This window comes from Hyla sarda, chromosome 4 (genome assembly GCF_029499605.1).
Source record: "Hyla sarda isolate aHylSar1 chromosome 4, aHylSar1.hap1, whole genome shotgun sequence".
NCBI classification, from domain to species: Eukaryota; Metazoa; Chordata; class Amphibia; order Anura; family Hylidae; genus Hyla; species Hyla sarda.
In genome coordinates, this window is record NC_079192.1 from 40,710,093 (window position 1) to 40,726,461 (window position 16,369).

At 45.0% G+C, this 16,369-nt stretch overlaps 2 non-coding genes across 2 annotated transcripts; both read right to left on the reverse strand.

Annotated features, from left to right (window-relative positions):
* Window positions 1-3,144: 3,144 nt before the first annotated feature.
* Window positions 3,145-3,216, reverse strand: TRNAE-CUC (transfer RNA glutamic acid (anticodon CUC)). The gene has a single exon. It is a non-coding gene; the product is annotated as a tRNA-Glu (tRNA).
* Window positions 3,217-5,032: 1,816 nt separating this feature from the next.
* Window positions 5,033-5,105, reverse strand: TRNAM-CAU (transfer RNA methionine (anticodon CAU)). Its single transcript has one exon. It is a non-coding gene; the product is annotated as a tRNA-Met (tRNA).
* Between the last annotated feature and the right edge of the window lie 11,264 nt (window positions 5,106-16,369).

Consider the following 16,369-nt stretch of genomic DNA (forward strand, 5'->3'; position numbering starts at 1 on the left):
CTGGAGCGTGCTCACTCCGGGTCTGATTACTGGCGATCACGGGGACGGAGCATAGTGACGTCATGGCTCCGCCCCCATGTGACGTCACGCTCCGCCCCCTCAATGCCAGCTTATGGAGGGGCCAAAAAAATATTATTTTGTGGGGAAATTGAAAAGAAAACTGCAAAACTGACATAAAACTCTATTCTTTATTCCGTGGGTCATTACAATTAAAACAATACCCATGATTACACATGTAGGTAACAGGGAGCAATGCAGAGGGGAGCGGAATTAGGGCTGACAGCCACGGTGACTGCGGCGGCTCTATAGGGGCGAGCAGCTGGAGGGAGCGGGGATACAGTAAAGAAAAGGATGCCGACTTCTATAATAAATTTATATTGCCCGCTGGCTGCGCTTATTGGTCACCACTGATTGACCAATGAGTGCTTGTGGTGGCAAATATGAACTTACAGTGCTGTAAGTTCATATTTGCCACCACAAGCACTCATTGGTCAATTGGAGGCAACCAATGAGGGCTTGGACCGCGAAATATGAATTTACTAGTAGGGAACTTCGGTTTTGAGCAGCTCCAGCCTGGTGGGGAGCGGAGGGGCATGCCGCCCACTTCCCCAGCTTAGTCAGTTATGATGGCAGCGGGTCCTAGGAGTGAGACCCGGTGCCATCGGTCCCTCAACAGCTGGAATATTATTCCCATCATGGAACAGAGTCTGTCCCATGATAGCAATAGCGCAACGCCAAGGGAAATTTTAAGTACCTAGAATAAAAATAAATAAAAGTTAGTAAAACACATACATTATACCGTATATACTCGAGTATAAGCCGAGTTTTTCAGCACGATTTTTCGTGCTGAAAACACCCCCCTTGGCTTATACTCGAGTGAACTCTCCACCCGCAGTGGTCTTCAACCTGCGGACCTCCAGAGGTTTCAAAACTACAACTCCCAGCAAGCCCGGGCAGCCATCGGCTGTCCGGGCTTGCTGGGAGTTGTAGTTTTGAAACCTCCGGAGGTCCGCAGGTTGAAGACCACTGCGGCCTTCGACATCATCCAGCCCCCTCTCACCTCCCTTTAGTTCTGTACAGTACTCACCTCCGCTCGGCGCTGGTCCGGTGCTGCAGGACTGTCCGGAGAGGAGGTGGTCCGGTGGGATAGTGGTTCCGGGCTGCAATCTTCACCGGGGAGGCCTCTTCTAAGCGCTTCGGACCCGGCCCCAGAATAGTCACGTTGCCTTGACAACGACGCAGAGGTACGTTCATTGCCAACGTACTTCTACATCATTGTCAAGGCAACGCCTCTATTCCGGGCCGGAAGCGCTTAGAAGAGGCGCCCCCGGTGAAGATAGCAGCCCGGAACCACTATCCCACCGGACCACCTCCCCACCGGACAGTCTTGCAGCATCGGACCAGCGCCGAGCGGAGGTGAGTACTGTACAGAACTAAAGGGGGGTGAGAGGGGGCTGGATGATGTCGAAGGCCGCAGTGGTCTTCAACCTGCGGACCTCCGGAGGTTTCAAAACTACAACTCCCAGCAAGCCCGGACAGCCGATGGCTGCCCGGGCTTGCTGGGAGTTGTAGTTTTGAAACCTCTGGAGGTCCGCAGGTTGAAGACCACTGAGGGCGGATGATGAGAAGAGGATGATGAAGGGGGGGGTGTGGGATGATGACAAGAGGATGATGACAAGGGGATGATGAAGGGGGTGGGGATGATGACAAGGGGATGATGAAGGGGGGTGGGGATGATGACAAGGGGATGATGAAGGGGGGATGTGTGGGATGATGACAGGTGATGATGATGAGAGTCTGGATGAGGACAGGCGGTGATGATGATGAGGATGTTAATGACGGGTCTGGATGATGACAGGGGGGGATGATGTATTTACCACCCTAGGCTTATACCCGAGTCAATAACTTTTCCTGGGATTTTGGGTTGAAATTAGGGGTCTCGGCTTATACTCGGGTCGGCTTATACTCGAGTATATACGGTACATAAAAATACATATATTACACAAAATACATTTATTAAATGACATGTTCGCTAGTTTTATATTATCAGCGGCTATTATTTCCCTGCTTTCAAAAAAAAAAATCCTTTTAAAAAATGATAAAATCCGTTCCCTACAAATTCAGGCATCCATACTGTATTAAATTTTAATGGTACCCTACGAAAATCTGTAAATTATACAGATTTGTAAATTACTTCTATATAAAAATCTTAATCCTTCCAGTACTTTTCAGCTGCTGTATACTACAGAGGAAGTTGTGTAGTTCTTTCCAGTCTGACCACAGTGCTCTCTGCTGACACCTCTATGTAAGGAGCTGTCCAGAGTAGGAGCAAATCCCTATAGTAAACCTCTCCTGCTCTGGACAGTTCCTGACATGGACAGAGGTGTCATCAGAGAGTACTGTGGTCAGACTGGAAAGAACTATACAACTTTCTCTGGAGTATACAGCAGCTGATAAATACTGGAAGGGCTCGATTTTTTTACAAATCTGTTTACCTTTTTGGCACCAGTTGATTTGAAAAACATTATTTTCCACCAGAGTACCCCTTTAAAAATGTTTATGCAGAGGTCATGACAGAGGAGAGAAGGAGGGGGAGGAGAGGAGCTCATCATGCTCCAGGGGAAACACCCGAGCCTCTTAGAGAAATGCAGAAAGACTCATTACAGGAATACATAGATCAAAAGGTAGTTTGCATATTATTATGTATAGGTCTTAGGGCACATTACTACACTGATTTAAGCATTTTTTTCAATTTTCTTACTATTGACAATAACGCTTTAAAGGGGTACTCCAGCCCTAAGACATCTTATTCCCTATCCAAAGGATAGGGGATAAGATGCCTGATCGCGGGGGTCCCGCCGCTGGGGACCCCCGCAATCTCTCATGCAGCACCCACCTCTATCAGCTGCATGAAGTGATGATCGCTCCGTGTCTAAAGACTCACGACCATGGGGCCAGAGTATCATGACGTCACGACTGCGCCCCTTGTGACGTCACGCCCCACCCCCTCAATGCAAGCCTATGAGATAGATAGATATGATAGATAGACAGATATACATATATATTTCATACGTGAAATTTATCAGCTACAAAGTACAAAAATGAATCTCTGTGACTAAAACTGGAAAAGTAAAAGAAAAGACCTTCCCTGACCGGGAATCGAACCCGGGCCGCGGCGGTGAGAGCGCCGAATCCTAACCACTAGACCACCAGGGAAGCTATCTGTGATCTGAAAGATGCCCCTCCAGGTGTCTCCATTATTGTCATGGTTGCTATTGACCAGAACATCACAAGGGTTAAACAGTTGGAATCTAATTTATGCCTAGAGTCACAACTGCTGCCCCTCACAGACGATCACATGAACACAACTGATGCAACCCCACACTTAATGTCCTAACTACACTGTGCTGGGTGCTAATAATTTACATCAAGTGGCATCAAAGGGTTAAAGTCATGCCAAGTGTTATCACTGCAGGAGACAGAACAGCCAACATATGTTGTGCTAGCTATTTATAGGAACTGAATGTAATGGACATCCCAGAGCCTTCAGTGTTTAACCCCTTAGGGACACAGTCCTTTTTGCATTTTCAGTTTCTCCTCCTCGCCTCCTAAGAGCCATAACTCTTATTTTACCATCTACAGACTTTCTTTTTTGTGCAACCAATTGTACTTTGCAATGACACCTTTCTATTAACCCCTAAATGTATGGAGCAGCAAGAAGAAAAAAAAAAAAATATATATATATATATATATATATATATATATATATATATTATTTTGTGGGGAAATTGAAAAAACCACATTACACTTTATGGTAAAACTGACATGTAATCTTTATTCTGTGGGTCAATACCATTAAAACAATACCCATGGTTACACACTTTTCTATCGTACTGCTTTAAAAAAAAAAAAAAAAAAAAAAAAAAAAAAAACTAAAATTTTTTAAACAAAATTAGTATGTTTAAAATGGCCTGCAGCAGCACAATATGCATGTTTGAAAACGGTCTGCAAGTACAACCAGTCCTGCGTCAAACACAGTTCCAGGTACCTATAAATTTTATCCCTGAATTTTATTAAATAGATATTTTTTTATTGCGCCCCTAAGCCCCTACAAGTTAAGGCCTCCCTACTGAATCAATGTATTTTTTTTATTAAAATTTTTTTGTACCCTATGAAAATCTGTAAAAATAGCTATTTCCATCACTTTTTTAGATTGCTAAAATAAAAACCGACTGCAAAAATGCCTATGTTAAAACCCCCCATGGCTTTTTTTGTGATGTTTTTTCACTCTCAAAGACTTCTATGGGAGAAAAACGCCAAGATTTTCCCAACAAAATGCCATAATCTCAACACATGATTATTAATTTTTGGAAATCGCCCACTCAGCCCAAAAAAGCCAAAAAATAAACAAAAGGATTTAAAAAAAAACACCAAGCTGAAAAAACGGCAAGTGGATATGGGATTTTTCAGTTCCCTATTGACTTGCAGCACTGTGTGGCAGAATGGGTATTTTTGCCAAAAAAACCTAAGTGGAATTCTAGCTTTACTGATTAGTGCTATGCATATGCATAGCACTGATCAGTAATATCGTTGATTTACTTCTCTGCTAGAAGGCAGACCAGAGGAGGAGATCATCGTAGCTGCTGGGAGGCAGGTAAGGGGACCTTCACTGGCCATTCTGACTGATCGCACTCCGCGATTATGCTGAGAGCGGTCCGATGAGTCTTACAGAGTCCCGATAATGCCACAGATATTAAAGTCTGCCATTACCGGTGGGTTCCTGGCTGCTGATAGCAGCTGGGACCTGCTGTACATTTACGTCCATTGGGAGAGATTCATCAAACTGTTTACCCTGGTTTTATTAGCCTAGATTTGTAGATTTGTCACATAAATTGACGCAGCCCAGTTCCCAGATTCTAAAACACACTAGCACTAGGTGCCCCCAAATTTAATGGACAATCAAAAATCTCCCCAAAAAATTTAATTCCTTGAAATTTTTGTAACAGGAAAAAAAAAATACAAATAAAACTTATGCCCCCTGTGAGGATCGAACTCACGACCTTCAGATTATGAGACTGACGCGCTACCTACTGCGCTAAGGAGGCAGGTGGATGCAGAGGTACATGTGGTGGTTAAAAGGGTACTCCACTGCCCAGTAAGTATACCCCATAAACTTTATTTCTTACCTGCTATCCTCACATAACACCCCTGCGCTGTATGCGCCTTTTACAGCTGCATTGTCGTTCCCTGAGTTGCCGTTATGTCTTGCTGCCTTTGTTGCTCATTTCCGGTTGTTCTGTCTGTCAAAACTACTATTCCCATTATACTTTGCGGCACAATGATGCATTTAGTTGACGCCTATTATTCCTTGTTATGCAGCCTATCATGACTTTTGTTTCAGGCCATCTCCCGCCCCTTCTTGGTTTGTTACGCCCATTACCCGCCCCTTCTTGTTTTCTGTTACACCCATCGCCCGCCCAGCTTACACCCATCGTGGATTAATGCTACGCCCTTATCATCAACACATATTTTGCTAATTGTTTGCTACATTAGCCAATAAAATCTCCCTAGTATTGGAACACATTCCTAACAACACACCACAACAAACGTTACACACTCTATGGGTGATATTTTTCAAAACCTGTCTAGAGGAAAAGTTTCCCAGTTGCCCATAGCAACAAATTAAATTGCTTGTTACATTTTGCATAGGCTTTTAGAAAAATGAATGAAGCAATCTGATTGGTTGGTATGGGCAACTGTTCAACTTTTCCTCGTAACATGTTTATAACCCCTATGTTGTTTTGTAGTCTGATGTATGTCTTGAAAATATGTGGGTTTGTTGACACTCTTTAGTGTGCACAGCATCATGGCAAATTTTTATAATATTTTTCTTTGGTTTCAGGCACCTCCGTTGGCACGCTTACCAGTATTTTTCGGCTCTAAACAATGGGCTTTTAGGCAATGGGAACCATGTTCCCAAATCTTCGTGTATGGGCAATGCCATCCGACATCAATTTCCTGATCCAAATGGGAAATACACTGGCTTCAAGTGGATTTTGGATTATAATTCTCTAAAAACGCCAAGAGGTCAAAATTTCTGAACCTGTTCTATTTGTTTGTGAATGAAACAACATTGGATTTAGTTTTCAAAATAACGCTAAATAAAATAAGAGTGCATGCACACCACGTTTTTACAATACAGTTCCCGTATCAGGTTTTTGATCAAAAACGGATTCCTCAAAACCTGACTAAACTGTATCAAAACGTGCGTATAAATTTCAACCCGTATACAGTTAAAAACCGTATACGGTTTGAAAAATGATGTCCGGTTGCATCAGTTTTTTAAGAAAAAAATGAATACGTTTTTAACTTTTCACTCCCTTTTGAATAAAGTTTCACTTAAAAAAAAAACTGTGCAAAGTCAAAAAACGTATGGTGAAAACCGGATGGTACCGTACGCACATACAGTTTTGTACGGTTCCCATTGACTCCCATGTTTAAAAAAAAACATCCGGTTTAATACAGTTTTTCACCCGGACCAAAAAAACGTGGTAGACTACAGTTATGGGTACAGGAAAAAAAACTGACAAAACCTTACAGGATGCAAAACGGACACAACCTGATGCATCTTTTGGCATACGGTTTTCAATGGAGAGTCAGGCTGGGTTCACACCACGTTTTGTTAAATACGGCTCCCGTATACGGTTGGGAGGAGGGGGGCGGGGCTTAATCACGGTGCCCGTATGCGGTTTCCCGACCACAGGCAAAAACGTGGTCGACCACGTTTTTGCCTGTGGTCGGGAAACCGCATACGGCCGAAAACGAAGCCGACCAGAGGCTGCGGTTCACTCCGGTCGGCTCATAGACATACATTAAATACGGTTCCCAAATACGGCTGAGTGCAGGCGCCGCGATTAAGCCCCCCCCCCCCTTCCCAACCGTATACGGGAGCCGTATTTAACAAAACGTGGTGTGAGCCCAACCTTATATGGTTTTCAATACGGTTCCGTACGGTTTTCACATTGAAAACTTATACAGGAACTGTATTGCAAAAACGTGGTATGAATGCAGCCTTACGCAAACTTTCTTCCTCCTCACATTCTAAGACCCATACCTTTTTGTTTACCACTGGCAAAGTTGTATTAGGGTGCATGCACACTATGTTTCTTAAGATACGGAACCGTATACAGCTGGGGAGAGGGGGGCGGAGAGTCGGGGGCTGGGCAACCGCACGCTGCTGTATGCAGTCCCGTATCTAATGTATTTCAATGAGAGACCGGAGTGAAACGTATTTCAATGAGCGACCGGTTGGCTCAGTTATGCCCCGTATACGGATTCCCGACCGGACCTAAAAACGCTGTTGACTACGTTTTTAAGTCCGGCCGGGAAACCGTATACGGGCCAAAACGGAGACGACCGGAGGCAGCGTTTCACTCCGGTTGCTCATTGAAATACATTAGATACGGGACTGCATACAGCAGCGTGTGGTTGCCCCTCCCCCGACTCTCCGCCTCCCTCTCCCCAGCCGTATACGGTCACGTATCTTAAGAAACGTAGTGTGCATGCACCCTTAGGCTAAGTTTCCACTTGTTTTTTTTCCTGGCAGTTTTTGGAATACTGCCATTGCAGTTTTTGTGCCAAAGCCAGAAGTGTATTCAAAAGGAATAGGACATATAAAGGAAGGACTGATACTTCTTATACCTTATGGATCCACTTCTGACTTTGGCTCAAAAACTGCCTGGAAAAAGTGGAAACTTAGCCTTAGGGCTTACTTTTGTGGGACAAGTTGTACTTTCTCATTGGGCACTTTATTTTATCATATAATGTATTACAAAGCCAGAAAAAAAATATATGTAAGGTTAAATGTAAAAAAAACATGGAATTGCGCAATTTTGTGGAGCAATTTTTTCGGTTTTCCCAAAATGGTAAATCTCACATGCCAACTTTATTCTATGGGTCTGGACCATTCCAATGATACTAAACTATAATTTTTGCTTTTGTTTTATGTTATAAAAAATAATAATAATAAAATAGAAAACTTGAAAAAATAAATCTGTTCATGGTCATGTGCACCTACGGAGCTGTGTTATTATTTTGCGTTTACGCCTTTCACCATACAGGATCAGGAATGTGATAATTGAGTAGTTCGGACAATTTTGTGCATGACAATAGCAAATATGCTCATTTTTTTTATTTATTTGAGAAATAGGAAAAGGGGAGCGATTAAAATTTTTATTAGGGGGGGGGGGATTTTTATTTTATTATTTTTTTATTCTTAAAAACTTTTTTTTTTACTTTTTCTTTAACACATTTATTTAGCAGGCATCTGCTGATTATGACGAGGACCCGACTCGACCCATGAGTCCAGAATTGTGTATTTTTGGTCACATCACATACCGTAAAAAATTCATGAAAAGCGATCAAAAAAATCCCATTCAAAGGAAAACTCTCAGTCTGTTCACCCACATTAAACCCAATACACTGGGTTATAGTGTGGGCGAGCAAGAGTCTTCATTGTCTTTAACTACACAAGGATGTGGAGTCACAGACAATCAATATGTAAATTGAGTGGGCGGAGCCCCTCCCCCTATATCCTAGTGAAGTGAAGTCACAAACAATGAATATGTAAAATGAGTCTGCGGAGCGTCACCCCCTATGAGGATTCACTGAATTAGCAGAGGATCTTCTGAGGGACATATCTCAGGACCTACTGGACATATTTAACCCCTTGAAGTTTTGCAACATCTGAAGGGCTACAGTTTGGACACCACTGCACTCTCAAACTTGTACTGCACTCTCTGGGGGAGAACCTCCAGCTGTTTCAAAACTACAACTACCAGTATGCCCTTTGGCTGTCTGTGCATGCTGGGGGTTGTAGTTATGTAACAGCTGAAGGCACACTGGTAGCAAAACACAGAGTTTGTTACTTAACTCAGTGTTTCGCAACCAGTGTGCCTCCAGCTGTTGCAAAACTACAATTCCCAGCATGTATGGTCTATCAGTGCATGCTGGGAGTTGTAGTTTGCCACAGCTGGAGGCACAATGGTTGCGAAACACTGAGTTAGGTAACAAACTCCACAATCAGAGTGCCTTCAGCCATTGCAAAAACTACAACTCTCAGCATGCAGTGACAACTGAAGGGCATGCTGGGACTTGTAGTTATGCAACAGCAGGAGGCATACTACTAACACTCCCAGCATGCCCTTTGGCTGTCCGTGCATGCTGGGGGTTGTAGTTATGCAACAGCTGGAGGCACACTGATTGCAAAACACAGAGTTTGTTACTTAACTCAGTGTTTCCCAACCAATGTGCCTCCAGTTGTTGCAAAACTACAACTCCCAGCATGCCCAGACAGTCGAAGGACATATTGGGAGTTGTAGTTTTGCAACATCTGGAGGGCCACAGTTTGGACACCACTGTGCAGTGGTGTCCAAACTGTAGCCCTCCAGATGTTGCAAAACTTCAACTCCAAGCATGCCCAGACTGTCCAGGCATGCTGGGAGTTGTAGTTCTGCAACATCTGAAGGCCCAGATGTTACAGAACTACAACTCCCAGCATTCCTGGACTGTCTGGGCATGCTGGGATTTGTAGTTTTGCAACATCTGGAAAGGCTACAGTTTGGACACCTCTGCACAGTGGTCTCCAAACTGTGGCCCTCCAGATGTTGCAAAACTACATCTCCCAGCATGCCCAGACAGCCTCTGGCTGTCTGGGCTTGCTGGGAGTTGTAGTTTGGCAACTCCTGGAAGGCAGCGGTGAAGATCACTTACCGCTGATCTTTACTGCTGCCTCCGCCGGTTCTTCCGCTGCCTGCCACGATGACGGTGACCCGATAGCCCGGAAAATAGGGATGATCGGAGCTGTCAGAGACAGCCCTGATCATCCTGAGGGATAGGAGCGAGGTGGCAGCTGCCACCTCGTTCCTATCCCCTGCCATTGGTCATTAGGACTAGCTGACCAATGGCAGGAGGGGGGCGGGAGGTTAAAGTTGAAATCCCCGCTCTGCCCGCCCCTGAATGTCGGGGCAGAGCGGGGTGGAGATGGCGAAAGGTGCCGGGACCGGTGATCGCGGCAGGTGCCAGCACTGGCGATCGTGGTGGGATCGCCACCACGATCGCCAGTGCTGGCACCTTCCGCGATCGCCGGTCCCGGCACCTTTCGCCATCTCCACCCCGCTCTGCCCCGACATTCAGGGGCGGGCAGAGCGGGGATTTCAACTTTAACCTCCCGCCCCCCTCCTGCCATTGGTCAGCTAGTCCTAATGACCAATGGCAGGGGATAGGAACGAGGTGGCAGCTGCCACCTCGCTCCTATCCCTCAGGATGATCGGGGCTGTCTCTGACAGCTCCGATCATCCCTATTTTCCGGGCTATCGGGTCACCAGAGACCTTGACAACAATCAGCAGCAGGGGACCATTCTGATTGGTCCCCAGCTGCATAGTGTCATCAGTCAGCTGTTCAGAACACCTGCGATGACGTTTCTATCACCATTCCAACGGACATGGTGATAGAATATGTATTGGACGTTTATGAACGTCCATTTGCCTTACGTGACAGGAAAAATGGACGTTCATAAACGTCCATTTGCTGGAAGGGGTTAAAGAAGTCTCATGCCCAACATTACAGAAAAACTTATCCCCTATCCGCAGGAACTTATCCCATATCAATGCGAAGAGGCCCTGCTTCGGGCGGGGGTCGTGGCGCGCCGCTCTGTGGGAGAGCTGGGGCTCTGTACAGACGATCGCGGGGGTCCAAAGCGATCGGACCCCCTGCTATCTAAAACGTAGTTTTTCTGTAATGTCAGGCATGAGACTTGTCCTTTAAGTAAGTGACCCCTCATTACATCCCTGTTCACCCGCACTATAACCCAGTGTATTGGGATTAGTGTGGGTGAACAGGCTGAGGGTTTTCCATAAAAATAAAAATAAAATAAAAAAGGTTCCAATAAAAGCTAAAGATCACTGTGCAAAAAATTACAGACCCATATATGGAGAAATAAAACAATTAGGCTATGTTCACACCTCTGAATTTCTGTGCAGAAATGCTCTTGAATTTCTGCATGGAAATTCTGCTGCAGCAAAGTTCCTGTTGAATTGAATGGGATTCTGCTGCGTTGTGCACATGGCAGAACTTCCGAATACCGTGTCTGCAGAAAGAATGAACCTGTCCATTCTTTCTCTGGACTCCGCACGGAATACACAGCCGTCTATGAGATGGCGCATTTTTGTGCGGTCCTAGTGCTGGCATATTATGCCGGCGCCCGCAGTCTCCAGAATGTCCGCACAGAGATTTTCCGTGCGGTCATTCCGAAGTGTGAACATAGCCAGAACATAGTCAGAAGAGGTCGATTTTAAGCATAAACATATTTTAAGTAGTAATATAAAACAAACCCTACATAAATTGGGTATCGTCGTGATCGTACAGAATGGCATATTTTAAATTTCACCCCACGAATAATTTTTTTCTGCGGCACCATAAATTTGGTGGTAAAATGACTGATGTCATCACAAAAGCGCAATTGGTGGCGCAAAAAACAAGTGTTTATATGGGTCTGTGGGTGGAAAATTTAAATCGTTAGGCTAGGTTCACACTATGGAATTTCCGCCTGCAATTCCGCTTTGAAATTGCAGGCAGAAATTCCGCTTACTAAAATGTACTGTATAGTGAATGGGTTTCTGTTCACAAATTCACACCTCGGAATTTGTGAAGCGGAATTTGTGAATGGAAAATCCGCTTGAAAATTTCCGCCTGAAGAATGGCGGAAATACTGGCTGAACACATTGCAGTCTATCTGAGACTGCAGTGTCTGCGCGGTCCTAGCGCCGGAGATTCCGTAGTGTGAACCTAGCCTTAGGGTCTATTCACAATGCAGAATTTCTTCGTCAAATTAAAGCCTATAGACTTCTATGGGATTTTGGTGTGCACTGTGCATGTGCAGACTCAAAAACCGTATGGTGCAAACCGGATGGAACCGTACGCATATAGGCTCTCATTGACTCCCATGTTAACCGTATACATGGAACCGTATACGGTTTCAATACAGTTTTTCACTCTGACAAAAAACAGTGGTAGGATACAGTTTTAGGTACGGGGAAAAAAAAAATGACAAAACTGTACAAGACACAAAAAGCTCACAACCTGATGCATCGTTTGGCATACGGTTTTCAATGGAGTCAATGCATACAGTTTTCAATACGGTTCTGTACGGTTTTCAAATCGTAAACGTATATGGGAACTGTATTGCAAAAACGTGGTGTGAAACCGTATTAACACTTAACCCCTTAAGGACCAAGGGCGTACAGGTACGCCTTTGCTCCCTGGTACTTAAGGACCAAGGGCGTACCTATACGCCCGTGGGAATTTCGGTCCCCGCCGCGCGCCGGGCGGGGATCGTGCCGGGGTGACTGCTGATATCTATCAGCAGGCACCCCGCGCAAATGCCCAGGGGGGTCATTAGACCCCCCCATGTCGGCGATCGGCGCAAATCGCAAGTGAATTCACACTTGCGATTTGCGCCGATTCCGGGTCATACGGGTCTATGGTGACCCGGTGACCCGGAATAGAAGGGGGATCGCGGGTGTCCTAGACACCCACGATCCCCCTGTAGCGATAGGAGTGAAGTGGCAGAGTTGCCACCCCTCCTATCTCTGCTATTGGTGGTCTAGACGCGACCACCAATAGCAGATCGGGGGCGGAGGGGTTTACTTTCGGTTTCCCCGTCCTGCCCACCCACAATAGGCGGGGCAGAACGGGGAAACCGACAGGGACCGGCGCCGAAGATCCACTTACCCATCGGCGACGGCAGCGGCAACGATCAGCGGCGGCAGCGGGCAACGATCGGCGGAAGAAGAGGACCGCGACGCAGCTCCCTGGATCCTACCGAAGCCGGTGAGTTACTTAGCAACATCTGGAGGGCTACAGTCTGAGACCACTATAGTGGTCTCTAAACTGTAACCCTCCAGATGTGGCAAAACTACAACTCCCAGCATGCCCAGAGAGCTGTTTAGGCTTGCTGGGAGTTGCAGTTTTGCAACAGCTGGAGGTCTACAGTTTGAGATCACTGCAAAGTGATCTCTATACTGTGCACCTCCAGATCTTGCAAAACTACAACTCCCAGCATGCCCAGACAGCAGTTTGCTGTCTGGGCATGCTGGGAGTTGTAGTTTTGCAACATCTGGAGGTCCACAGTTTGGAGACCACTATGCAGTGGTCTCTTAACTATAGCTCTACAGATGTTGCAAAACTGCAACTCCCAGCAAGCCTAAACAGCAAACAGCTGTCTCTGCATGCTGGGAGTTGTAGTTGCGATCCCTCCAGATGTTGCATAACTACATCTCCCAGCATGCCTTTCGGCGATCAGTACATGCTGGGAGTTGAAGTTTTGCAACAGCTGGAGGCACACTGGTTGGAAAATACTGAGTTAGGTAACAGAACCTCACTGAAGGTTTTCCAACCAGTGTGCCTCCAGCTGTTGCAAAAGTACAACTCCCAGCATGCACGGTCTGTCAGTACATGCTAGGAGTTGTAGTTTTGAAACAGCTGGAGGTTTGCCCCCCCCATGTGAACGTACAGGGTACATTCACACGGGCAGGTTTACAGTAAGTTTTCTGCTTCAAGTTTGGGCTGTGGCAAATTTTTCACCGCAGCGCAAACTCCTAGCGGTAAATTCACTGTAAACCCGCCAGTGTGACTGTACCCTAAAAACACTACACTTACACATAATAAAGAGTAAAACACTACATATACACCCCCTTACACTGTCCCCCTAATAAAAAATAAAAAACGTATTGTACGGCAGTGTTTCCAAAACAGAGCCTCCAGCTGTTGCAAAACAACAACTCCCAGCATTTCCGGACAGCCACTGACTGTCCAGGCATGCTGGGAGTTTAGCAACAGCTGGAGGCACCCTGTTTGGGAATCACTGGTGTAGAATACCCCTATGTCCACCCCTGTGCAATCCCTAATTTAGTCCTCAAATGCGCATGGCGCTCTCTCACTTCGGAGCCCTGTCGTATTTCAAGGAAACAGTTTAGTGCCACATATGGGGTATTTCCGTACTCAGGAGAAATTGCGTTACTAATTTTGGGGGCTTTTTTTCCTTTTACCCCTTATGAAAAAGAAAAGTTGGGGTCTACACCAGCCTGTTAGTGTAAAAAAAAATTTTTTTTTACACTAACATGCTGGTGTTGTCCTTTACTTTTTATTTTCACGGGAGGTAAAAGGAAAAAAAGACCCCCAAAATTTGTAACGCAATTTCTCCTGAGTACGGAGATACCCCATATGTGGGCGTAAAATGCTCTGCGGACGCACAACAAGGCTCAGGAGTGAGAGCACCATGTACATTTGAGGCCTAAATTGGTGATTTGCACAGGGGTGGCTGATTTTACAGTGGTTCTGACATAAACACAAAACAATAAATACAGACATGTGACCCCATTTTGGAAACGACACCCCTCACGGAACGTAACAAGGGGTATAGTGAGCCTGAACACCCCACAGGTGTTTGACAAATTTTCATTAAAGTTGGATGGGAAAGTGAAAAAAATAATTTTTTTTTCACTAAAATGCTGGTGTCACCCTAAATTTTTCATTTTCACAAGGGAAAATAAAAAAAAGCCCCCCAAAATTTGTAACCCAATTTATTCTGAGTAAGAGCATACCCCATATGTGGATTTAAAGTGCTCTATGGGTGCACTACAATGCTCAGAAGAGAAGGAGCGCCATTGGGATTTTGAAGAGAAAATGTTTCCGGAATTGAAGGCCACTTGTGTTTACAAAGCCCACATAGTGCCAGAACAATGGACCCCCGACACATATGACCCCATTTTGGAAACTACACCCCTCATGTAATGTAATAAGGGGCGCAGTGAGCATTTACGCCCCACAGGTGTCTGACAGATTTTTGGAACAGTGATCCGTGAAAATGAAAAATTTAATTTTCCATTTGCACAGCCCACTGTCCCAAAGATCTGTCAAACGCCAGTGGGGTGTAAATGCTCACTGCACCACTTATTAAATTCTGTGAGGGGTGTAGTTTCCAAAATGGGGTCACATGTGGGGGGGGTCCACTGTTCTGGCACCACGAGGGGCTTTGTAAATGCACATGGCCCCTGACTACCATTCCAAACGAATTCTCTTTCCAAAAGCTCAATGGTGCGCCTCCTCTTCTGAGCATTGTAGTTCGCACGTAGTGCACTTAAGGTCCACTTATGGGGTACCTCCATACTCAGAAGAGATGGGGTTACAAATTTTGGGGGGTATTTTCTGCTATTAACCCTTGCAAAAATGTGAAATTTGGGGGGAAACACACATTTTAGTGAAAAAAAAATATATTTTTTTTTACATATGCAAAAGTCGTGAAACCCGTGTGGGGTATTAAGGCTCACTTTATTCCTTGTTACGTTCCCCGAGGGGTCTAGTTTCCAAAAGGGTATGCCATGTGTTTTTTTTTGCTGTTCTGGCACCATAGGGGCTTCCTAAATGCGACATGCCCCCCGAGCAAAATTTGCTCTCAAAAAGTCAAATATCACTCCTTCTCTTCGGAGCATTGTAGTTCGCCCGTAATGCACTTCATGCCAACTTATGGGGTACCACCATACTCAGAAGAGATGGGGTTACAAATTTTGGGGGGTATTTTCTGCTATAAACCCTTGCAAAAATGTGAAATTTGGGGGGAAACACACATTTTAGTGGAAAATATATATATATTTTTTTACATATGCCAAAGTCGTGAAACACCTGTGGGGTATTAAGGCTCACTTTATTCCTTGTTACGTTCCCCAAGGGGTCTAGTTTCCAAAATGGTATGCCATGTGGGTTATTTTTGCTGTTCTGGCACCATAGGGGCTTCCTAAATGCAACATGCCTCCCAAAAACCATTTCTGAAAAACGTACTCTCCAAAATCCCCTTGTCGCTCCTTCGCTTCTGAGCCCTCTACTGCGCCCGCCGAACACTTTACATAGACATATGAGGTATGTGCTTACTCGAGAGAAATTGGGCTACAAATATAAGTATACATTTTCTCCTTTTACCCCTTGTAAAAATTCAAAAATTGGGTTTACAAGAACATGCGAGTGTAAAAAATAAAGATTGTGAATTTTCTCCTTCACTTTGCTGCTATTCCTGTGAAACACCTAAAGGGTTAAAACGCTGACTGAATGTCATTTTGAATACTTTGGGGGGTGTAGTTTTTATAATGGGGTCATTTGTGGGGTATTTCTAATGGGAAGACCCTTCAAATCCACTTCAAACCTGAACTGGTCTCTGAAAAAAAGCGAGGTTCAAAATTTTGTGAAAAATTGGAAAATTGCTGCTGAATTTTGAATCCCTCTGGTGTCTTCCAAAAGTAAAAACACGTCAATTTTATG